This window comes from Bubalus kerabau, chromosome 7 (assembly GCF_029407905.1).
Source record: "Bubalus kerabau isolate K-KA32 ecotype Philippines breed swamp buffalo chromosome 7, PCC_UOA_SB_1v2, whole genome shotgun sequence".
Taxonomy (NCBI): domain Eukaryota; kingdom Metazoa; phylum Chordata; class Mammalia; order Artiodactyla; family Bovidae; genus Bubalus; species Bubalus kerabau.
This window is the reverse complement of record NC_073630.1, coordinates 30,541,953-30,567,541: the sequence shown is the minus strand read 5'-3', so window position 1 is coordinate 30,567,541 and position 25,589 is coordinate 30,541,953. Positions and strand designations below refer to the sequence as shown.

Sequence of the window (25,589 nt, the reverse complement as noted above, 5' to 3'; positions counted from 1 at the left end):
TCAGGAGCACGCCGCCCCCCCCCCCCCACCCCGCCCTGCCCTCCTTTTTAAATTGCTTCACTGCACTGTCATCCTGTGGGAAAAGGGATCCTGGCTCAGGTTATCACCTGCTGTGCCCACATCTGTGCGGAGCAGTGGGTTCTGTTTTCAGATGAAGAGTACAGAAGGGGTCCTGGGAGGACAGAAACAACGGTCAATGCCGGCTCCACACTATTGAAACCCTTGTACAGGAGGCTCCCAGGTGTAAGTGAACTGAACCAGAGGAATAAAATATTTGCTACTTCTATTACAAACCTTAATTGCATTCACACAATAATGTTGAAACCAATTTATTAATTGTAATTTATTTTTCCACCAATATATTCTAATGTTTCGATATGTTTTGCAACAGACTAGGGTGGGACAAGCAAATTAGTCTAGTATTTCTTCTCTCTTGGTTGTAATCCTTTAGAATTTTGCTCTCAAAAGCCATTTCCTTGTTAAAGGAAGAAAGAAGGAAAGAAGGAGAGAAAGGAAGGAAAGGAGGAGAGGAAGGAAAGGAGAAGGAGGAAAGCAGGAAGAGAGGAAGAAATACACATAAAGACACACACAAAAATATAATTTCAGGGGTCCTGCTGAGGTCAGTCCAGGGAACAAAGGATGACTGGCTTAAACACCAAGTGTTTACAGGGATGTAAATGGGCCTGGCTGAGACTCTAGGTGAAAGTTATTATTGGCTATGAATAAAGTACTGTATGCATTACTCCTGTATCTTTTCTGTTTCAATCTTGCTATGTATTAACTACGCTTCTTAGTCTGCCCAGATCAAAACGAAAAATTTATTTTAACAGTGATTATTCATGTAGCATGTGAAAGAGACTGGAACATTAATTAAGATGAATGCCTAGTGTGTGCGACAAAATGCAATTTTTGTTGGGCAGATTTAAAATATAAATCTAGAGACAAGTCAGAAGAGTTCATCAAAAGAAAGTTGCTATACAGCAGTTTGATTTTTGCTTTTGTCCAGGGAAGCAAAAAAGAAATCATGAAAGCCTGGAACTCAGTGTGAGGTTCTGCAGAAAATCATGATGCACCACAGGTGGAAAACTAATGAACCCACGGATGAGCTTCAAAGCACAACAGTTATATAACCAAGGAGTTCATCTGCTTGCTTCACACATTCCACAAAACTGCACCGTAGGTGGTACGTAAAATACGGTTTAAAATTATTGAGTTCCATTCTTTTCTATGCTTGTCTTTTACCCATTTCCTTGTTCAACATTTCTTCTGCATCCTTATTCCTTTCATGTTAAAATTTGCTCACTAGAGCTTTGATCAGTGCTTTCACTGAGAGCCTATGTAGAGTAGTAAACCCTTCGTCTATGTTATAAATTCAACTTGTCATTTTCCTGTTGAATTTAATCTGTTTATATTTGTTGCTATATGAGATAAATTTGGATATCTGTCATCTTATTTTGTGCTTTCTGCTTACAGTGATTGTCTTTTGCTTCCTTCTTTGTTATCTTCTAATAATCTGTTCCTTTAGACTCCGTTATCTTTCTCTGTTGGTTTGGAAGTATTTGGGTTTTTTTCTCTGTGTCCTCTTAGTGTTTGTCCTTTACATTCTCAGATACGCTTACTTGGCTTAGAGTGTAAATTTCTCTATCCTATGGCTGAACAACAGGATCTTAGTACCAATCACAATTAACAACAAATTATTTTGACCTTATTTTTTAGAACCCTCCCCCAAATAGACTTGGGTTCAGTTCCTGGGTTGGGAAGATCCCCTGGAGAAGGGAAAGGCTATCCATTCCAGTATTCTGGCCTCGAGAACTCCATGGACTGTATAGTCCCTGGGGTCACAAAGAGTCGGACACTACTCTCTTTCACTGACTAAACGGCGTCTGATGTTGTTTTACACAGTGGCTGTTTCTTGGAGTCACCTGTAAGTTATCCAACTATTTTGCTCTCCATTTCTTCTTACATCCTGTTCACTTATGTGTTCAATTTCATGCTTCCTGAGAACTTTCAATAAGAATCTTTTAATCTCTCAAACTTAATGCTGTTGAAAAGTATAGTTTACTGGATATAAAATTCCAGATGGTTACTTCCTCTCAGAACTTTGAAGCTATTCCTTTGCCTTCTGACCTCTATAAACACATCTTCTATAAATTTAAGATTTTCTGAAAGATTTTCTTTCATCTTTCTGCTTCTGGGATTCCACAATTTCCCCAAAGTGTGTCAGACAGAGGTCTAATTTCATTTTTATGCTTGGGACTCATTTAAAGATTATTTCTGAGAAGGGTTCTCATGGGGAGTGGAGGGGCCTGAGGTGAGGTTGGGAGTCTGAATCCAAGTGTGGCTGGAGGGCATGCACACAGAGGGGCAGCTGGCATGGGGGTATCGGAGCCTAAGCATGGTGAGGAGGGTGTCCACACGGTGAAAAGGGGGTTAGTGTAGGGTAGCAGAGCCTGAATGGGGTGAAGAGGGCATATGCAGGGGAAGAAGGCTCAGAACAAGATGTTGGAGCCCATCGGGTGAGGAAGGCATCCATGCAAGGAAAGGCTGTCACAACCAGAAAACTGACCAAATGAGGAAATATATTAGTATCAAGAATAACGGAAGTCAGATTTATTCTGTCAAAGAAGGGAGCTACACCATGGAAAGGGAGAAAACTGGAATAAACCCTGTAGTACTGGAATGAATTTGGAAGTATTGGTATGAACTCATGGTTTTTAACATCTAAAAATATAAATAAAACCAACAAAATACATATAAAACTTCAAAAAAGACTGAATATGTATGTATATATAAATGTAAAAGATTTAAGTTTTATATATTTTTCTATAAATAAAAATATATACAATATTTTTTGAAAGGGACAGTACCACTCTCAATAATGAAACCATGGCATCAAGATCTTGGCTTCTAAATACCATTCTTATCCAAAAGGAACCAGAGCTCCTTGGAGAAACGGCTAATTCCAGGGCTGGGGCATGAAAAGGACAAGATGAGCTTGGAAAGCAAGGAAGTGCTCAATGAATGATGGGAGACATATTAAAAGGATGCATCAGTTCAGTTCAGTTGCTCAGTCGTGTCCGACTCTTTGCGACCCCATGAATCGCAGCACGCCAGGCCTCCCTGTCCATCACCAATTACCGGAGTTCACTCAGACTCATGTCCATCGAGTCAGTGATGCCATCCAGCCATCTCATCCTCTGTCGTCCCCTTCTCCTCTTGCCCCCAATACCTCCCAGCATCAGAGTCTTTCCCAATGAGTCAACTCTTCGCATGAGGTGGCCAAAGTACTGGAGTTTCAGCTTTAGCATCATTCCTTCCAAAGAACACCTAGGACTGATCTCCTTTAGAATGGACTGGGTGGATCTCCTTGCAGTCCAAGGGACTCTCAAGAGTCTTCTCCAACACCACAGTTCAAAAGCATCAATTCTTTGGTGCTTAGCTTTCTTCACAGTCCAACTCTCGCATCCATACATGATCACTGGAAAAAACATAGCCTTGACTAGATGGACCTTTGTTGGCAAAGTAATGTCTCTGCTTTTGAATATGCTATCTAGGTTGGTCATAACTTTCCTTCCAAGGAGTAAGCATCTTTTAATTTCATGGCTGCAGTAACCATCTGCAGTGATTTTGGAGCCCCTCAAAATAAAGTCTGACACTGTTTCCACTGTTTCCCCATCTATTTCCCATGAAGTGATGGAAACAGATGCCATAATCTTCATTTTCTGAATGTTAAGCTTTAAGCCAACTTTTCCACTCTCCTCTTTCACTCTCATCAAGAGGCTTTTTAGTTACTCTTCACTTTCTGCCATAAGGGTGGTGTCATCTGCATATCTGAGGTTACTGAAATTTCTCCTGGCAATCTTGATTCTAGCTTGTGCTTCTTCCAGCCCAGCGTTTCTCATGATGTACTCTGCATATAAGTTAAATAAGCAGGGTGACAATATACAGCCTTGACGTACTCCTTTTCCTATTTGGAACTAGTCTGTTGTTCCATGTCCAGTTCTAACTGTTGCTTCCTGACCTGTATATAGGTTTCTCAAGAGGCAGGTCAGGTGGTCTGGTATTCCCATCTCTTTCAGAATTTTCCACAGTTTATTCTGATGCACACAGTCAAAGGCTTTAGCATAGTCAATAAAGCAGAAATAGATGTTTTTTGGAACTCTCTTGCTTTTTCTATGATCCAGCGGATGTTGGCAATTTGATCTCTGGTTCCTCTGCCTTTTCGAAAACCAGCTTGAATATCTGGAAGTTCACGGTTCACGTATTGCTGAAGCCTGGCTTGGAGAATTTTGAGCATTACCTTACTAATGTGTGAGATGAGTGCAATTGTGCAGTAGTTTGAGCATTCTTTGGCACTGCCTTTCTTTGGGATTGGAATGAAAACTGACATTTTCCAGTCCTGTGGCCACTGCTGAGTTTTCTAAATTTGCTGGCATATTGAGTGCAGCACTTTCACAGCATCATCTTTCAGGATTTGGAATAGCTCAACTGGAATTCCATCACCTCCACTAGCTTTGTTCGTAGTGATGCTTTCTAAGGCCCACTTGACTTCACAATCCAGGATGTCTGGCTCTAGATGAGTGATCACACCATCGTGATTATCTTGGTCATGAAGATCTTTTTTGTACAGTTCTTCTGTGTATTCTTGCCACCTCTTCTTAATATCTTCTGCTTCTGTTAGGTCCATACCATTTCTGTCCTTTATCAAGCCCATCTTTGCATGAAATGTTCCCTTGGTATCTCTAATTTTCTGGAAGCGATCTCTAGTCTTTCCCTTTCTGATGTTTTCCTCTATTTCTTTGCATCGATCACTGAGGAAGGCTTTCTTATCTCTTCTTGCTATTCTTTGGAACTCTGCATTCAGATGCTTATATCTTTCCTTTTCTCCTTTGCTTTTCACTTCTCTTCTTTTCACGGCTATGTATAAGGCCTCCCCAGACAGCCATTTTGCTTTTTTGCATTTCTTTTCCATGGGGATGGTCTTGATCCCTGTCTCCTGTACAATGTCACGAACCTCAGTCCATAGTTCATCAGACACTCTATCAGATCTAGTTCCTTAAATCTATTTCTCACTTCCACTGTATAATCATAAGGGATTTGATTTAAGTGATACCTGAATGGTCTAGTGGTTTTCCCTACTTTCTTCGCATCAGTCAGCTTAAAAGGAGTCTCAATGATCAAATCTGGAATGATCTGGGCATTAAACAATAGTAAAAGATTATAATCCATTGAATAGGAAACTATGAGCCCACTCTGATATAATGAAGTAAACAAATGATAAAGAACAAGATATTTACATAGTTTTAATATGCCTCCAAACAAAGGCATTAATACCAAAGGGAAAATAGTGACTGCAAAAAAGAGAAGTCTGACCTCAATTAAGCGATCAAAATGCACATTATCAGTCACAGGGCAAACTGATGTCATGCAGTGAGAGAGAACACATGTAATACTTCTGTGATATTCCTGACAAAGATGTATAATCTGAGTCAAACCAGAAGGAAACAACAGACATGCCCAAAGAGAGACACTCTACAGAACAACTGTAATCTTCAGAAGAGTCAAAACCATCACGAGTCAAGGGAAAAAATGTGATACTATTTCAGACTGGAGATAACTAAACTCAACTGTGATTCTGAACTTTTCACATCAGAAAACATTACTGGGAAAACTGGCAAAATTTGCATGGGGTTTAAGAATTAGATAGTGCTTTCGTCTATGAGGTCGCACAGAGTCGGACACGACTGAAGTGACTTAGCAGCAGCAAGGTTAATTTTCTGATTTTGATCGTCATTTATCGTTAAGTTGGAGAATGTTCTTGAGTTTGAGAGGAAATGGCATTATGTCAACAACTTATTCTCAATTAGTTCAGATACAAAGTGTTTGTACAACTTTTCTACAGTTGGTGATTGTTTCAAAGTAAAACAATGCTAAGAGTAATAGGCTTAGTGAAACACCAAGATTGCCAGTTATGTAGAGAAGTGATCTATTAACAAGAAGTCAAACATTAAAAAAAACTTTTTTGCACATCACTGGGAAGCTATAATTACTTAAAGAAAAAAAATTTTTAATTACAAAATTTTTTTTTAAAAAGCACAAAAACTCGTACTCTTTACAAGTTCTTACTTAGGAACTCGAAGACTACCATTATTCTTCTGACGTATGTTAGTAAAGCTTAAAAGAGAAACTATCATATTTATCGTACGACAACCGTTTCTTAGCAGGATATTATTTAAGATCATTCTGAAAATCTTACACAAGCCCACCACATACGCAGAGTTTAATTATTTGAAGATTGATTAACACAAAATCAGCTGCTTCTTTCAATTTACATCCCATCTATGACCCATCTTGAGGAGTCTGTTAGTTACTAACCAGTCAGGGCCTCACGTTTCCAGGACAGCATCAGCTATTTGTAAAATAAACTGACCTATACAGTCAAATTTGAATACTATTGCTTTTCTTGGATGTTAACAAATGGCCAAGTATTTTCAGTATTAAAGTCTAGTAGAGAGTATATCACAATAACTCCACTACATGGCATTTCACTAAAAATAAGTCAGGGAGTGTGACTGAAGGAAAAAAAAATTAAGTTTAAAAAAAATTCACTGTTTTCATCCCTTTCAAGGAGCAGTAGCAGCGTTTTGTGCTCCAACCTTATATTCTAAATATATTAAGAAAATGACAAGTATCAGGAAAGTAGAAAATATGGCCTAAAAAGAAGTCTAGCTCATTTGAAAAGGAAACAACTTTTCCACGTGAGGTGAAGAAGAGATACTGGTGTATAACGGTCAGTAGCAGGAACTAGCCTGGTTTGTATAACGAATAAAAATCAGAGAGCAGCAGTTTATTTAAATTTCTTAGCTGAAAGGCAACAGTGATACATTGATAGAGAAAAAATAAAATCAGAGTACTTCCACATAGAAGCCTTTTTAGGAGGACGTTAATTACGCTGCTCCAAAAGCACTCCATGCGACACTAGTCTCAGCAGCAGGCTTTCAGCAGCAGTGTGCTCCCACCTCTGCCCTTCCCACAGGCCCAAGTGTAAGCTCCACTATCACTGCTTCTTTCAGGGACTGTGTGAGTGTATCCCACAGGTATCATTAGATCGTGTAATTTACTGTAAAAAGATTTAAGACAGAAGCTGGATAAGAAAAAGCAACAGACTTGGTTCCTAACATTTGGCTGTTCAAAACTATCAAGTGGTGAGTTCTTACCACCTTTACAAGATATTCAAAATAACATGGTCAAAAAACAACTCCAAAAATGTTGTCGTAATATTTTACCAAGTCAATGTAATTATTATGTAATTTTCCCAAACTAAAGGTATTTCTTTAGATACTGTTTGGTCTGGTCTAGTATGTGTTATACATATATGTATATATTTATGTACATTTATATGTATTTATTGGAGAAGGAAATGGCAACCCACTCCAGTGTTCTTGCCTGGAGAATCCCAGGGACGGGGGAGCCTGGTGCGCTGCCATCTATGGGGTCGCACAGAGTCGGACACGACTGAAGTGACTTAGCAGCAGCATGTATATTTATATATGAATACACATAATATTTATATATATTAGAATGAATATATACATATGTATATCTTTAAATCAGTGCATATGTTTCTAGTTACAACTTTATATATTGGAGAAGTCCTTGAAGATCATTGCATGACAAAGCAGGTAGTTCCATAGTGGGAAACACATGGGCACTATATAAACGAAACACATCTGGATTTCTTTAGCAAGCACAGAATTCCAAGCTATGACACACTCTGCTGTGGGGATGTGGAAGTGACTGTTCCCTGAGTGACAGAAACTAAGAAGATCTCTGTCACCGGAGATCTGAGTGTGTTGGGAACTGATAAATGAAACTGCAGCATTTAATGCCTGAAAATACGAAGTCTTCCATTCAACAATTAAGTCAACAAATATTTACCGAGCATCTGCTATGTGCTGAGTGACTCTTTCAAGTTTCTGTACCCATCCAGCCATCCTTCCCCACTTTCTTACTGTCACAGAGATGAAGTCCTCTTCTGTTCCCCGTAAGGCTAACACATTTCCCCAGAGCTCAGGATCCCGTCCTTTCCTGCTACACCAGACCTCATTTTTCCGAATGTTTTCCCAATCAGATCTTTCCCATCAGCAAGTAAGCTCGCTCTACCATCTCCTACCTTCTGGCTATCTTCCTTCCATCTCCACCCTGTTCGTAGTTAACTGACTTCAAAGGGTGGGTCATATTTGCTGTCTTACTTCCTTCAGTTCAGTTCAGTTGCTCAGTCATGTCTGACTCTTTGCGACCCCATGGACCACAGCACGCCAGGCTTCCCTGTCCATCACCAACTCCCGGAACTTGCTCAAACTCATGTCCATCAAGTCGGTGATGCCAACAAACCATCTCATCCTCTGTTGTCCCCTTCTCCTCCTGCCTTCAATCATTCCCAGCATCAGGATCTTTTCCAGTGAATGAATTCTTTGCATCAGGTGGACAAAATATTGGAGCTTCAGCCATCAGTCCTTCCAATGAATATTTAGGACTGATCTCCTTTAGGATGGACTGGTTGGATCTCCTTGCAGTCCAAGGGACTCTCAAGAGTCTTCTCCAATACCACAGTTCAAAAGCATCAATTCTTTGGTGCTCAGCTTTTTTTATAGTCCAACTCTCACATCCATACATGACTACTGGAAAAATCATAGCTTTTACTAGATGGACCTTTGTTGGCAAAGTAATGTCTCTGCTTTTTAATATGCTGTCGAGGTTTGTCCTTATTTCCTTAGCTTTCACTTATTCTTTACCTATTGCAATCTGGCTTCTGTTCTATGGTTTCCCTGAAATTACTTTCAGAAGGCCACTGCTCTCCTTATCTCTAAAGCAAATGAAAACTTTTTAGTCACTGACTTCATAGGAGCAATCATCATACTTGATCACTTGATACTCGATCACTCTTGATTAACCCTTGTCCTTGAAACATTCTCTCTTCTGGCTTCCATGCTATCATGTTCCCTTGGATCTCTGATCACATCTTCTCAGTCAGCCTTCTTTCGAGATTCCTCATCTTGTCATCCTTTAAATGTTAGTGTTTCCCAGAGTTCTATTATATGCTAGTGGAACTACTCACTCGTTTCACCTAGTCACATGGCTTCAATTACATTACTTTTCTGATGATTCACAGCTGTATGAATTTCCAGTTCAGAGCCTCTCTTTGTGCATCTAATCTATATACATGATAAAACGTTTCAGGCTATCTACCTAGATCATACAATTTTCTATTTTCTAAAAACTGCCTCTTGTTCCACTTCAAATGTAGTATGATGGATGCCCCCAAATGAGGTCTGTATTACGTGAGCCCCAGTCCCTTCATCACAATGGACCAGACATCTGTTCCAAGCTGGGTTGATCAGATTCCCAAGCCAGGAATCTGAGACTAAATCTGTGTTCAAACTGGAATTCTCAAACACTGCTGGTTGATTGTATAATCTACAACTTTGAAAACTGGCAATATCTCCAAATACATACATACTTAATGACCCATCAATCTACTCCTAGATATAAAACAAGAGAAATAATTGCATATGTGCTCAAAAGACAAATATAAGAACATTCATAGAAGCACTCTCTATAATAAGCAAACACTGGAAACTACAGAAATCTTCATTGGTATTATGAAAAAAGGAGGTATACATCAGATGGAATGTTGTAGCAATCAACATGAATGAATCTCACACATATGCAGCAAAGTGGCACAAAAGAGTACATGCTCTAAGATTCCATTTTTATAAATTTCAAAAACAGGCAAATACTTCAGGATTTAGGCAGTGACTAAAAGGGAGTATAAGGGACTTCTAGGGTGTTGATTGGAGAAGGCAATGGCACCCTACTCCAGTACTCTTGCCTGGAAAAATCCCATGGACAGAGGAGCCTGGTGGGCTGCAGTCCATGGGGTCGCTAAGAGTCGGACATGACTGAGCGACTTCACTTTCACTTTTCACTTTCATGCATTGGAGAAGGAAATGGCAACCCATTCCAGTGTTCTTGCCTGGAGAATCCCAGGGATGGGGCAGCCTGGTTGGCTGCCGTCTATGGAGTCGCACAGAGTCGGACACGACTGAAGCGACTTAGCAGCAGCAGCAGCAGGGTGTTGATAATATTGTTTATTTATCTGGGTTTTAATAACATAGGTATGTTCACTCTGAAAATGCATTAAACTTAGGCACAGGGCATTTTCTATATGCATGTTATTCTCCAAGATTATCAGCTAAATCTGAACTAGACTCTCGAAATGACATTTGTAATTCCTTACAATAATAGATTTAATACAGGGATAATGAGAGGGAATATAACAGAGAGAACGAATAAAGTATAATAGAGCCCAGAGAAAGAAATCATTTAGGAAGAAAAAATTTCTATGGGAGGTGCCTTTCAGATAAGAACATTTACCAATTGTTTGCTCCTTATCTAAGCTAATTATTATCCAGAATTATCTCAAAGGAAGAGAATCAAGATATGAAAGGCCTGACCAGATGGAGCTAATCAAGTTGTCTTCCTGGCTTTGATGCCTGGATGTCTGGGATGATAGAAGGCTGAGGGCCCCGGGGGAAGCACAGTTGGCAACTCCACTCAAGTTCTGCAAACTAACACACAAAATGCTTTCAATCTATCCCACTGCAGGCATACTTACAGGTTTTTTTTTTTTTAATTTCTCGTAAAATATCATGTTCTATTTTAATAAAAGCAAAACAAAAGACATCAGCTTAAACCCAGGATGACTTAAACTTTAAAAGGCATGTCTTCGCGTCTGTCATTTCTAATGTTATGAATCTGTAATTATATATCTCATTTTGGATTCCTTCCTAAAACACAATGGATATATTTCTATCTTCTGTCCGCCTCTTAAAGCTCGACTACTTTCTAACCTCACATCTTACTGCCTCCATCATAGTCTCGTAGTCATCAGTTTGTAGTCTCAGCCTCAGGGCCTGACATTCACTTGGCCACCACACCCTGACACATATCAAGATGGTGCTGAAACAGAAACTGGCAATGACAGAAGACTCAAAGGGAATAAAAAATAAAAACCAACTAAAAATATCATCACCACACAGTAAGTCACCCCTGGAAATTACTATACGGCAGAACAAATCTAATGGCAACATGCTCTTTTAGGTCTACTGGCATCCAGTAATTTATTTTAGGAAAGAAAGAAAACTGAAAGGAAACTGACACAAAGGTCAAATTAAATATAGCTCAGTTCAGTTTAGTCGCTCAGTCGTGTCCGACTTTTTGTAACCCCATGGACCGCAGCACGCCAGGCCTCCCTGTCTATCACCAACTCCTGGAGTTCACCCAAACTCATCTCCATTGAATCGGTGATGCCATCCATGATGGTGACGCCAACCATCTCATCCTCTGTCGTTCCTTCTCCTCCTGCCTTCAGTCTTTCCCAGCATCAGGGTCTTTCCAAATGAGTCGGTTATTCGCATCAGGTGGCCAAAGTATTAGAGTTTCAGCTTCAACATCACTCCTTCCAGTGAACACCCAGGACTGATCTCCTTTAGGATGGACTGGTTGGATCTCCTTGCAGTCCAAGGGACTCTCAAGAGTCTTCTCCAACACCACAGTTCAAAAGCATCAATTCTTCAGTGCTCAGCTTTCTTTATAGTCCAACTCTCACATCCATACATAACTACTGGAAAAACCATAGCCATGACTAGATGGGCCTTTGTTGGCAAACTAATGGCTCTGCTTTTTAATATCCTGTCTGCTGCTGCTGCTGCTGCTGCTGCTAAGTCGCTTCAGTCGTCTCCAACTCTGTGCGACCCCACAGATGGCAGCCCACCAGGCTCCCCTGTCCCTGGGATTCTCCAGGCAAGAACACTGGAGTGGGTTGCCATTTCCTTCTCCAATGCATGAAAGTGAAGTCGCTCAGTCATGTCTGACTCCTAGTGACCCCATGGACTGCAGCCTACCAGGTTCCTCCGTCCATGGGATTTTCCAGGCAAGAGTACTGGAGTGGGGTGCCATTTCCTTCTCCAAATATCCTGTCTAGGTTGGTCATAACTTTTCTTCCAAGGAGTAAGCGTCTTAATTTCATGGCTGCAGTCACCATCTACAGTGATTTTGGAGCCCCCAAAAATAAAGTCTGACACTGTTTCCTCATCTATTTGCCATGAAGTGATGGGACCAGATGCCATGATCTTAGTTTTCTGAATGTTGAGTTTTAAACCAACTTTTTCACTCTCCTCTTTCACTTTCATCAACAGGCTCTTTAGTTCTTCTTCACTTTCTGCCATGAGGGTGGTGTCATCTGCATATCTGAGGTTATTGATATTTCTCCCGGGAATCTTGATTCCAGCTTGTGCTTCATCCAGCCCAGCGTTTCTCATGATGTACTCTGCATAGAAGTTAAATAAGCAGGGTGACAATATACAGCCTTGACGTACTCCTTTTCCTATTTGGAACCAGTCTGTTGCTCCATGTCCAGTTCTAACTGTTGCTTCCTGATCTGCATACAGATTTCTCAGGAGGCAGGTAAGGTGCTCTGATATTCCCATCTTTTTCAGAATTTTCCACAGTTTATTGTGATCCACACAGTCAAAGGCTTTGGCATAGTCAATAAAGCAGAAACAGATGTTTTTTGGAACTCTCTTGCTTTTTCCATGATCCAGTGGATGTTGGCAATTTGATCTCTGGTTCCTCTGCCTTTTCGAAAACCAGCTTGAACATCAGGAAATTCACGGTTCATGTATTGCTGAAGCCTGGCTTGGAGAATTTTGAGTATTACTTTACTAGCGTGTGAGATGAGTGCAATTGTGTGGTAGTTTAAGCATTCTTTGGCATTGCCTTTCTTTGGGATTGGAATGAAAACTGACCTTTTCCAGTCCTGTGGCCACTGCTGAGTTTTCCAAATTTGCTGGCATATTGAATGCAGCACTTTAACAGCATCATCTTTTAGGATTTGAAACAGCTCAACTGGAATTCCATCACCTCACTGGAGAAGGGGATGGCAAACCACTTCAGTATTCTTGTCTTGAGGACCCGATGAAGAGTATGAAAAGGCAAAAAGATAGGACACTGAAAGATGAACTCCCCAGGTCGGTAGGTGCCCAATATACTACTGGAGATCAGTGGAGAAATAACTCCAGAAAGAATGAAGAGATGGAGCAAAAGCAAAAACAACATCCAGTTGTGGATGTGACTGGTGATTGAAGAAAGGTCTGATGCTGTAAAGAGCAATAATGCATAGGAACCTGGAATGTTAGGTCCACGAATCAAGGCAAATAGGAAGTGGTCAAATAGGACATCAACATTTTAGGAATCAGCAAACTGAAATGGACTGGAATGGGTGAATTTAACTCAGATGACCATTATATCTATGACAGGGGGCAAGAATCCTTTAGAAGAAATGGAGTAGTCATCATAGTCAACAAGAGTCCGAAATGCAGTACTTGGGTGCAATCCTAAATATGACAGAATGATCTCTGTTCATTTCCAAGGCAAACCTTCAATATCACAGTAATCCAAGTCTATGCCCAGACCTGTAACACTGAAGAAGCTGAAGTTGAACGGTTCTATGAAGACCTACAAGACCTTTTAGAATTAACACCCAAAAAAGATCCTTTTCATTACAGGGGACTAGAATGCAAAAGTAGGAAGTCAAGAAATACCTGGAGTAACAAGCAAATTTGGCCTTGGAGTACAGAATGAAGCAGGGAAAAGGCTAATAGAGTTTTACCAAGAGAATGCACTGGTCACAGCAAACACCCTCTTCCGACAACACAAGAGAAGACTCTACACATGGACATCACCAGATGGTCAACACCAGAATGATACTGATTATATTCTTTGCAGCCAAAGATGGAGAGGCTCTATACAGTCAGCAAAAACAAGATCAGGAGCTGACGGTGGCTCAGATCATGAACTCCTTATTGCCAAATTCAGACTTAAATTGAAGAAAGTAGGGAAAACCATTTAGGTATGACCTAAATCAAATCCCTTATGATTATACAGTGGAACAAATAGATTTAAGGAACTAGATCTGATAGACAGAGTGCCTGATGAACGATGGATGGAGGTTCGTGGCATTGTACTGGAGGCAGGGAGCAAGACCATCCCCAAGAAAAAGAAATGCAAAAAAGCAAAATGGCTGTCTGCAGAGGCCTTACAAATAGCTGTGAAAAGAAGAGAAGAGAAAAGCAAAGGAGGAAATGAAAGATATCAATTTGAATGCAGAGTTCCAAAGAATAGCAAGGGGAGATAAGAAAGCCTTCCTCAGTGATCATTGCAAAGAAATAAGGAAAACAACAGAATGGGAAAGACTAGAGATCTCTTCAAGAAAATTAGAGATACTGTGGAACATTTCATGCAATGATGGGCTCAGTAAAGGACAGAAATGGTATGGACCTAACAGAAGCAGAAGATATTAAGAGGAGGTGGCAAGAATACACAGAACTGTACAAAAAAGATCTTCATGACACAGATAATCATGATGGTGTGATCACTCACCACAGCCAGACATCTGGAATGTGAAGTCAAGTGGGCCTTAGGAAGCATCACTACGAACAAAGCTAGTGGAGGTGATGGAATTCCAGTTGAGCTCTTTCAAATTAAATATAGAAAAGATGCTTATTTTTAAGGTGATTCAGTGAAACCATTATATGCAAACCAATAGACAATTAGCCGAACACGAAAGGACAGAATGTATATGAGTCTAGGACCACAGTAGGAACTGAACACTTCACCCTCAAGCAAGCAGCCCTCTGGCTATGAAGACAACCGAACCTCAGAAGGAAAAAAAAGCAGGTAATTGGTTGCTAAGGGGCATGGGGCAGATTACAAGCGCAAGACAGGCAGATGTGTAAAGAAGAAAGGCCCAGGGGAAAGTATTTAGTGGAGGGTCAGCAAAGCCAAGAGATGAGAAGCAGGCACTCGCACAGTGAGGAATGGAGAGCAGAGAACTGGTGGGCTTGATGCCAGAAAAGATGAAATAAAGTGTTTAATACATACACTCCAGTTTAGTTTTGCTCTATGACAGGTCAAAACAGCATCATTTTTAACAACAGCAAGTTGTTATTTCAGTATAATAGTAAAAGCTCATTAGACTTCTATTTGTTGAATTTTGAATTTGGCAAGAGGCAGTTAAAGTTTATGTACATACAATATAAGGTTAAAAGACTTGTAAAGGAAAGAATGGAAAATAAAAAGCATTCTCTCAGAAATTAATGTATCAAGGAGACAGCATGGTGAAACAGGAAATTCATGTAGAGGCGTCAGCTCCCTAGGGCTTTTTTCCTGTTGGTTCTCTCACTGACTCACTCTACCTATGTTCCCTTGGGCAAATCCCACACCTTCTTCCAGGACCTGTTCAAGGGTATAATTAATAAGTAGATAAGTCATTTCAAATATTTCTTTTTAATTGTGAAACCCTTATACGTCCAAATCCATTCCTACACAGGAGGAATGTATAAAATAGACACATGAGGAAGGAAAACCACAGCCCAGGGACTGGACCACCCTGGAACTCTCCTGTAGGAGACAGCACTTTTACTGTGCTTACTTCCATCTAAATTAAGTATTTTAGAAGCTGCTGTTTATATGTAATTGTGTGTTAATTATACATTATTTCATTAATTGAATTTCTAGATAAAGAGCTGGGTTTGCAAGACTGTCTTCTTGTCAACACTTAGTAACCATCACTGAGTACACTTAAAAACAATTACATGTAGAGAGTTCCCTGGCTGTCCAGTGGTTAGGACTCCGCACTTCCACTGGCAGGGAACTGGCATCAGGTTGGCTCATCAGTTACCAGGGAAACCAGCAGTGGGGCATCCACCACCCCTTTGATAAGACGGCTCACTCACTGGGGCCTGCGGCAAGTATGTAAGAAGGCCAGTCGTCCAAGCAGGGTATAGGTGAGGCAGGCACTGGTGGGGCATGAGATGCACAGAGAGCAAGAGGACAGCCCGCTGAGTGGCACGATCATACAGCTCACAGCGTCTCTCTAGTCCCTCTGTCGACAACGCACCAGCTGGCAAGAGGGCAAGGTTTACAGGTCCAATCCCAAGATCACACAGCAAAGAAGTGGAGGCTGGAAGTGGGTGGATAATAAACTATTAACTGCCACCAAGTGTCAGCAGCTGCTCAAATGGCTCAGTGGTGAAGAACTTGCCTGCCAACGCAGGAGACACAGGAGGTGTAGGTTCCATCCCTGGGTCAGCAAGATCCCCTGGAGGAGGAAATGGTAACCCCCTCCAGTATTCTTGCCTGGAGAATCCAATGCACAGAGGAGCCTGGTGGGCTACAGTCCACGGGGTCACAGAGACTGAGCATGCACGCACAACTGCCACCGTACTTTCTCTTTTTTCTCATCCACTTTGCCCCCACCCCCTTTATTAAAGGAAAAGCATAAGCATATGTTGTGAGATTCAATATTTATCACTGTATTTAGTAAACAAGCCAAAGGCTCTCAAATTCTATTTGAAACTTATTTTCAGAGTTAGAAAGACTTCAAGTGAATTGAAGGAGTATCGCATTCCCTATCTAGCTATCCAGTGTTGGGAGAGCGGGGAGAGGAAGTGTGATAGCTGAAAAACAAATTCCTAAGTCCTAAAGCATAAGAGACGGAGTAATCCTCATAAATCAGAAATACGCTCTTTATCATCAGAAAGTCGCAGGTCAACCGTCTGTGTATGGTGTGGTGGTAAATGCTACACTAAACAGAATGACAGAGGCTGGATGTGGACTCAGTCGTTTCCTGAGCAGAAATTATTTATTGCTTGCTTCCTCTGAAAGAATTTCCTGTATGGCAAAATACGCTAGCTTGGTCACATCTGCGATGCCACTGACCTCACCCAGAGATTGAATATTTAGGCAGAGAAGAGGAAGGGAGAGAGCAAACTACTGCATAAAGAATTAAAAGGAATTCTAAGTGCTCCGAAATCTGTGCAATGAAGAAGCTCAGTAACCATACAAATAACAAGTTAGCTCATATAACACAAGAATCCAAGGATGGCCGTTCATATAATTCAGGGGGAAAAGAGGACAACTTGTGTAGCTAAAAATAACCCTTCAGAAGAAAACCTTTAGAGGTTCTTTTTTAATCCGATAAAAGATAAAGAAAAAAAGAAGCCATGTTTCTCAGAGGTTAAAAGCATCTGCCTGCAACGCGGGAGACCCCGGTTCGATCCCTGGGTGGGGAAGAACCCCTGGAGAAGGAAATGGCAACCCACTCCAGTATTCTTGCCTGGAGAACCCCATTGAGGAAGGAGCCTGGTAGGCTACAGTCCACGGGGTCACAAAGAGTCAGACACGACTGAGCTACTTCACTTTCCCAAATCAAATTTCGAGTAAACCATCCAGCCTGGACAAATACTCTAGATTCAGGTCTTAAAAGTTCTCAAGAGGATGGACTACATTTTAATCGAGGGAGATTAAGAAGGAAATTAGATCTAGGTTTCTCTGAGACCCTAACTAACCAGGACCCACGAAGAACTCTTCTCCAGTGACAAGTCCCAAATTGCTGCTTAAGGCTTCACACTTTGTGGCCCACAGTTCCCTCAGCCCTAAATGCCCTCCCCTCCTTGACTCTATCCTTAAAATTCTAGCCATGAAGCCAAACAAGGGTGTAAAGATAGGAGCAGGGCTGTTTGAATTCGACTCCTGGTCCTGTCCACAGGACCCAGGCTCAGGGTCTTAACCTTCTAGTCCTCATCGTCTCCCTCAAGAAAACCCCAATTTAGGAGAAGGGGATAAATGATTCTCTCCCCCACATCAGCCCCTGCTGACTCTTCCCATCTCAATAAATGCTACTACCATCCACTCAGCTATTCAAAATTCAAGAAGTCTTCTTCACTGCCCTTTCTTTTCATACATACAATCCCTCACCAAGTGCTATCTGCTCGAGTTCCAAAACAAACTCCAAAATTGATCGAATTCTTCCCTTTTTACACTGTTGTCAACCTTTTCCAAGCCACCAGCACATCTCTATGGCTACTCTTGCCCTCTTCAATCTGTTCTCTATACAAGAGCCAAAATGATCTTCTACAAGTATAAATTAAATCTTGTCACACCCTTGCTAAGAGCTCAGTAGCCCACCCTTTGCACTTAGAATAAAATCTGATGTCTTCCCATGCCTGGCCTCTGTCTCCCTTTCTGACTTCTCTTCGCTCTAGGCGCTCTAGGCATACAGGCTTCCTCCTGAAATTCATCCATTTCGTTCTTGCCCCGGGACTTTGCACACACTACTTCCTCTGCCTGGAACAGCCCTCCATCTAGTCTGTGCATCGCTGACATGCGTCATTCAGCTCTCACTCAAACGCTGCCTCCTCAAGTGGACTTCCCATCATGCTGTTCAAGGCTATTCCTCCTGCAGGACTTCTTGTCTCTCATCTTGCTTTGTTTTAATTCCTTCCCAGTTCTTCTCTTGACCTGCAATTAAATCAGTTACAGATTCACTTTTCACTGGTCTATCCCCACTAAAAGTTCAAGAGAACAGGGACCTTGACTCTTGTGTTCTCTTGTCAAGCAGTCATATTTTGGGGTCATGCATCCTGAACCTCATCAAAAGCTATTCACTTCCTAAATTACTTAATGGATTCCATTTGAAGAGGCAAAACCTGAGCCCTTTGATTCTCCTAAATCATGCAGCACATCAACTTATACTTAAATAATTACTGAGATCAATTTAATTCTTCCTCTATACCTATAGATGTTTTTGGTTACTCTAAATATTTCAATAAAAAATTAAACTTCTTTTGTCATTTCTTCCAAAATGCTTCCAGATACATGCCAGTAAACATAGGTCATCTTCCAATGGTCACAGAAAAACTGGAAGGATTAAGATCTACTTGGGGATAAAACTAGTATCTTTTGAGGAAATTTTTTTAAATTTCAAAAGCCTAATTCTTCAAGCCAGGCTTCAGCAATACATGAACTGTGAATGCCCAGATGTTCAAGCTGGTTTTAGAAAAGGCAGAGGAACCAGAGATCAAATTGCCAACATCCGCTGGATCATGGAAAAAGCAACAGAGTTCCAGAAAAACATCTATTTCTGCTTTCTTGACTATGCCAAAGCCTTTGACTGTGTGGATCACAATAAACGGTGGAAAATTCTGAAAGAGATGGGAATACCAACCACCTGACCTGCCTCTTGAGAAACCTATAGGCAGGTCAGGAAGCAACAGTTAGAACTGGACATGGAACAACAGACTGGTTCCAAATACATCAAGGCTGTATATTGTCACCCTGCTTATTTAACTTCTGTGCAGAGTACATCATGAGAAATGCTGGCTGGAAGAAGCACAAGCTGGAATCAAGATTGCCAGGAGAAATATCAATAACCTCAGATATACAGATGACACCACCCTTATGGCAGAGAGTGAAAAGGAACTAAAAGGCCTCTTGATGAAAGTGAAAGAGGAGAGTGAAAATCCTGGCTTAAAGCTCAACATTCAGAAAACTAAGATCATGGCATCTGGTCCCATCACTTCATGGGAAACAGATGGGGAAACAGTGGAAACAGTGTCAGATTTTGTTTTTTGGGGCTCCAAAATCACTGTAGATGGTGACTGCAGCCATGAAATTAAAAGACGCTTGCTCCTTGGAAGGAAAGTTATGACCAACCTAGACAGCATATTCAAAAGCAGAGACATTACTTTGCAACAAAGGTCCATCTAGTCAAGGCTATGGTTTTTCCAGTGGTCATGTATGGATGTGAGAGTTGGACTGTGAAGAAAGCTGAGCGCTGAAGAATTGATGCTTTTGAACTGTGGTGTTGGAGAAGACTCTTGAGAGTCCCTTGGACTGCAAGGAGACCCAACCTGTCCATTTTAAAGGAGATCAGTCCTAGGTGTTCTTTGGAAGGACTGATGCTGAAGCTGAAACTCCAATACTTTGGCCACCTCATGTGAAGAGCTGACTCATTGCAAAAGACTCTGATGCTGCGAGGGATTGGGGGCAGGAGGAGAAGGGGACGACAGAGGATGAGATGGCTGGATGATATCACTGACTCTATGGACATGAGTCTGAGTGAACTCTGGGAGTTGGTGATGGACAGGGAGGCCTGGCGTGCTGCAATTCATGGGGTCGCAAAGAGTTGGACATGACTGAGCAACTGAACTGAAGTGAACTTTAGAAATAATGATAATAATGGTCAGAAGAATTGAAAGCTGTGGTGCATCTTGAGCTATGTTAATTTTATTAGAAATTCAACAACAACAGAAACTGATATCCCTAGCAAAAGTGTATAATGGAATCATTTATCCATTACTCTAACATGTAATACTAGTGTTGTTTTTTACATATTAATCCCCACGATTCTTCCTTTTCTCATCTCTATGCTTCAGTGTTTAACAAGTATCCACAACTTGTTGTGTGATGGTTGAAAAAACGAGCCTGTTTTAATCATAATATAGTAAAACACAGCAAATATACCTCAACTTATTCAGTTCAGTCCTGCAAGTATGACTGCTATCCAGGCATCCTCAAAATAGAATTCTTCTTAGAAACACAAATAATTAACAGTGAATTCCTACCATTTCTGCCAGCTCCCATTTAACTTCATCTTAAAACCTAGCTGTAATTTCCAAAAGCTGTAGAAAAGAGCATCCACCCTTTTAGAATTTCAGCTGTTTCTTTGAAACCCAAACCCTAGCCTACAAAATGAAAACAAATTAGGCAAAGCACTCAAACACTACCTTGAAAGCATAATTAAGTCCAAATAGCTGAACTGGTAACTATGCACTTGATTGGTAAGTAACATACGTCACTTATACATTATAGTCATGATTTCTTCAAGAAAATATATTAAGATCAAAGTTTGTACAAGTTTAAAAAGGTGAGCATTTAATGGTAATAGGTAGATGTGCTGCTGCTGCTGCTAAGTTGCTTCAGTCGTGTCCAACTCTGTGCGACCCCATAGGCGGCAGCCCACCAGGCTCCTCTGTCCCTGGGATTCTCCAGGGAAAAATACTGGAGTGGGTTGCCAGTTCCTTTTCCAATGCATGCATGCATGCTAAGTCGCTGCAGTTGTGTCCGACTCTGTGCGACCCTATGGACAGCAGCCCACCAGGCTCCTCCGTCCACAGGATTCTCTAGGCAAGAATACTGGAGTGGGTTGCCATTTCCTTCTCCAAACAGGCAGGTATAGTATAAGCATTTTCCCAGAGAAATTCAGCATCTGCTATACCTTCCTATTTCAAAAGTCTCTCATTTGTGTCCCACATATCTTTATCCCAAACTATGTGAACATTTTCATACATGGAGGAAATATTGGATTTCTGAAATGGATTGAAATGAGTAACAGCTAGAGCACCAATCCTGACTGTGGGACAAAATGAATGACTTTGACAAGCACCTAACCACTTGGGGCCACAATTTATTCATCTGAAAAAGATGGGATGGGACAAGATGATTTCTATATTACCATCATCTTTGACATTCTGTCCTTGTGAAAAATCATAAATAATTACAACAATTAATACTACAAATAAATTCAGAAAACACGAATGTCAATAAATAAAACCATCATTTCCTAAGAAAAGAGATGCAGTGTTTTCACAAGGAAACTGACACGGCCGGATGGTAGGGGGAAGTGAAGAACAGGTTATATTGGGTGCCTACTGGTGATCAAATTTCAAAGTTACTCTGATTATGTCTCTGAGGTAAACTGCAAAACAGTCAGACTGCCAGTAAGCGTATGTCTTAGGCTGCTGCTGCTAAGTTGCTTCAGTCGTGTCTGATTCTGTGCGACCCCATGGACTGCAGCCCACCAGGCTCCTCCGTCCATGGGATTTGCCAGGCAAGAGTACTGGAGTGGGGTGCCATTGCCTTCTCCGACGTCTTAGGAGAAATAAATCCTTCGTCATTTGTTAAATCAGGCACAGGGACTGGCACAGGGTAAGTACACACAAAAGTTTGTTAAATGAATAAATGAGTAGACAAATACGTACACAGTTTGGCTTCTTACCTCAAGAGCTTACATTTTATAAATTAAAATGGAAAAAATTAAAAAATACTTCAAATGTTACATAGAGGAGACACAGTTAGGCAGCTGTCCTGTCTAGAGTGACTCCCAGTGGCCAGACTCTCTCTGGCCTTCTTGGCTGAGCAGGGCTGTAAGACCTGAGTCGGGCCTCCACCTTCTCCTGTGAATGTGAAAATCTGAACAGACAGGAAGTGACCGAGGTGGCTGAAACATCTCATGGGGGAGCCCTGGAGAGACAGATGACTCCCTGCTGCAAAGTTCAAGGACTTGCTCTGGTTCCCCTCCCTCCAGAAGACAGGTATCTATCCAGCTATTCCTTCCAGAAGCTACTAAAATGTTCTTTCAATAGATTTCTTCATTTAAGAAAGAGTTGGATTCTATTTTTTCCACCAAGATTAATCATGATTAATACAGGAAAGGTATCAGTTCAGTTCAGTCGCTCAGTTGTGTCCAACTCCTTGCGACCCCATGTATCACAGCACGCCAGGCCTCCCTGTCCATCACCAACTCCCGGAGTTCACTCAGACTCATGTCCATTGAGTCGGTGATGCCATCCAGCCATCTCATCCTCTGTCGTCCCCTTGTCCTCCTGCCCCCAATTCCTCCCAGCATCAGAGTCTTTTCCAATGAGTCAACTCTTCGCATGAGGTGGCCAAAGTTTTGGAGTTTCAGCTTTAGCATCAGTCCTTCCAAAGAACACCCAGGACTGATCTCCTTTAGTATGGACTGGTTGATCTCCTTGCAGTCCAAGCATGAACAATACAAATATGCTGTACTGCTCTAACATTACTGTCGAGAAAGGAGCTACCATGTGCTGAAAATCTATAGATTAATAGCAGCACTTGTCCGTGTTAGCATGATTCAGTATTCAACTAAATCTCCTAAGGTAGGTGTTCTTCCTGTTTCCCTAATAGGACTCCAAGGATTAAGTAGCTTGCAGGGCCCAAGTCATAAGGTCCGAGTTCATTCACATGCGGGCTCGTCTGACTTCAAGGTCACCAGGCCACAGTGTCTTTAATATTATTACTTTCAAAACTTGCTGGATTTAAAAGGACTTATCATAAATCTGAGTATTCAGAATTATAATTATTCATGTGGCAACTGATATGATATCACTTATGTACTAGAGCCATGATTCTGAATATTAAATTTTTGAATGTTAACTAAATCTCTTCTTTAAAAAGCCTTTGTACTCTTCTTCAACATAGCTTCTTTTTAAAAGGATAAGAAAACTGTGATAAAAATTTTTGCTTGTAAATTTTCTCTGCTGGAAAAAATCTTAAAGTTTTATATATTTCCTGTAAGAAATTTCTAGAAGACATTTGGGATAGGGGAGAATTGTAGACTTAATGAAGTAGGAAGGATCCAGTGCTAAGAGTAATCAGGGCTGATGAGGCAGTATTGGCAGTCTCAGACATCTATCTATACTACATTTGGGGTGCTACCTCAGAAGGTAGGACGCGGGCTAACATGAACCCTAATCTAGGACACGCATTTGTAATTGAAATGACAACAGAAGAGAAAAAGACTCAATCCCTTCTGAGCTGTAACAATGAGGACCAATGCATTCTGAAAAGACCACGAAGGAAATGACTAGGCCAGATAATCTACGTGAAGCTATTTCTGACTACTCCCACTGGAAAAACGGTATTCTATTCAGAATGACGAGGTGCTTTTATCCTGCATCCTCCTTCCCCTTCATCCCAAACCATTTAATGAGTAATTATATTTGCTATATACGGTTTACCAGACCCTGGAAATACACTGGTAAGCAAAATATAATCCTTATACTGTGAGACAGATGAGTAAATTAACAGTTGTAATGCTGCGTGATAAAGTCTGTGATAGGTCAGAGTGCTCTGAGTTCATCCACAGAGACACATACGTGGCAAAATCTTGAAGTAATTAGAGCATGCTTTAACAAAATGAAATAATTGGTGTTTTAAATGCCTCAGATGGTCCTCACTCTTAAATCACACTGACATTTCTGTTAAAAATAAAACAGCCCTGAAGTCACACAATTACTTTCTAGAATCCTAAGATCTTCCTTTAAGATCTTTCCTAGTAGGTTTTAACTTTTTTAGTTTCCATCCATTCAAATATTTTGCCAATAAATAACTTCATTATTTTACACATTTCATCTCAAGTTTCAAAAACACTAGCTTTTATATTCCTTATCCCACCTTAAAATAAACAAACATTTATTATTACTTGTTGCCACTGGGTGTGGGAAGGAAGAGGGAACATGGAGAATGATTTTTTAAGTTGTTTACAATAAGCACATATTCCTTTTGTAATTCAGAAACATATACGTCTATTAATAGTGCCACAAAATCCACACACTATGTTCATATTTTCTATGGATCAACTACAGAGATGCAAGGACACCAGAATCATTTCACTGTGATTTAATTATTGTTGGGTAATAATTCTGGTGGTGATATTGTAATTTTGTGACTTGGCATTAAGCAGAAACAAGCACAAAATGATCCTGCTCCATTTTATGTACTCTGCCCCTTATTTTATTAGAGTATTTTCTATAAACTCTTGATGGATAAAATTTGCTTCATTTCTTCTGTGTGCAGCTACTGTAGAATACTGTGTTCCTTTCTCTCAGGGTATTATAATTCAATACTCAGAATAACATACTTTGTCTTCTAAGCATTTCACAGTGTTAAGAAAGCCTTCATTTCATCTCTGGTGCAACATTTCTGCAGGGCATGTTAGAAATAACTGGAGTAATCACTAACTTCTCTCAAACATGTAGGATAAAGATGATGCAGTATACAATCTCTTTGTACCACCCAGACTCCGAGCCTTTGATTGTATAATTTAGAATCAACACTCTTTCTAGTCTCAATCTTTCCTCTTCAACACATTCTTTCTTTCCAACCAATCCAGTCTATTAATAGTTATGGAAAATCAAAGAAAAAATTCAACCAAACTGGTGAGGTTTACTCTAGCTTTCAGCTAGAAGATGTCAACACTGTGGCTTCTTGGGCAAGTTATCTAGTCCCTCTTAGCTTCAGTCTCACCACCTGTAAGTGGGGATCAAGTTGCCTCTTTACCACCTGGAGGTGCTTAAAAGCACAGAGGAAGAGGGTCTGTGAATTCATCAAGCATCATAAATACATGTTATTAATATAATTGATGGTGTGATCACTCACACTAGAGCCAGACACCTGGAATGTGAAGTCAAGTGGGCCTTAGAAAGCATCACTACGAACAAAGCTAGTGGAGGTGATGGAATTCCAGTTGAGCTATTTCAAATCCTAAAAGATAATGCTGTGAAAGTGCTGCACTCAATATGCCAGCAAATTTGGAAAACTCAGCAGTGGCCACAGGATTGGAAAAGGGCAGTTTTCATTCCAATTCCAAAGAAAGGCAATGCCAAAGAAATGTTCAAACTATCACATAATTGCACTCATCTCACACACTAGCAAAGTAATGCTCAAAATTCTCCAAGCGAGGCTCCAACAGTATGTGAACTGAGAACTTCCAGATATTCAAGCTGGATTTAGAAAAGGCAGAGGAATCAGAGATCAAATTGCCAACATCCACTGGATCATGGAAAAAGCAAGAGTTCCAGAAAAACATCTACTTCTGCTTT

At 40.8% G+C, this 25,589-nt stretch overlaps 1 protein-coding gene and 1 long non-coding RNA gene across 4 annotated transcripts in view; one reads left to right on the top strand and one right to left on the bottom strand.

Moving 5' to 3' along the window:
* The window catches only part of MCUB (mitochondrial calcium uniporter dominant negative subunit beta), a 97,054-nt gene that overhangs the window by 28,860 nt on the left and 42,605 nt on the right, over positions 1 to 25,589 (bottom strand). The window lies entirely within an intron of this gene.
* LOC129657604 (uncharacterized) lies at positions 85 to 12,593 on the top strand. 3 transcript variants are annotated; one of them, XR_008716880.1, is made up of 4 exons: positions 85 to 243; positions 1,007 to 1,183; positions 1,717 to 1,924; positions 12,261 to 12,593. It is a non-coding gene; the product is annotated as an uncharacterized LOC129657604 (long non-coding RNA). The 3 variants fall into 3 exon arrangements; XR_008716879.1 differs by lacking the exon at positions 12,261 to 12,593 and adding an exon at positions 2,859 to 2,896; XR_008716878.1 differs by lacking the exon at positions 12,261 to 12,593 and having other exon boundaries at positions 1,717 to 2,631.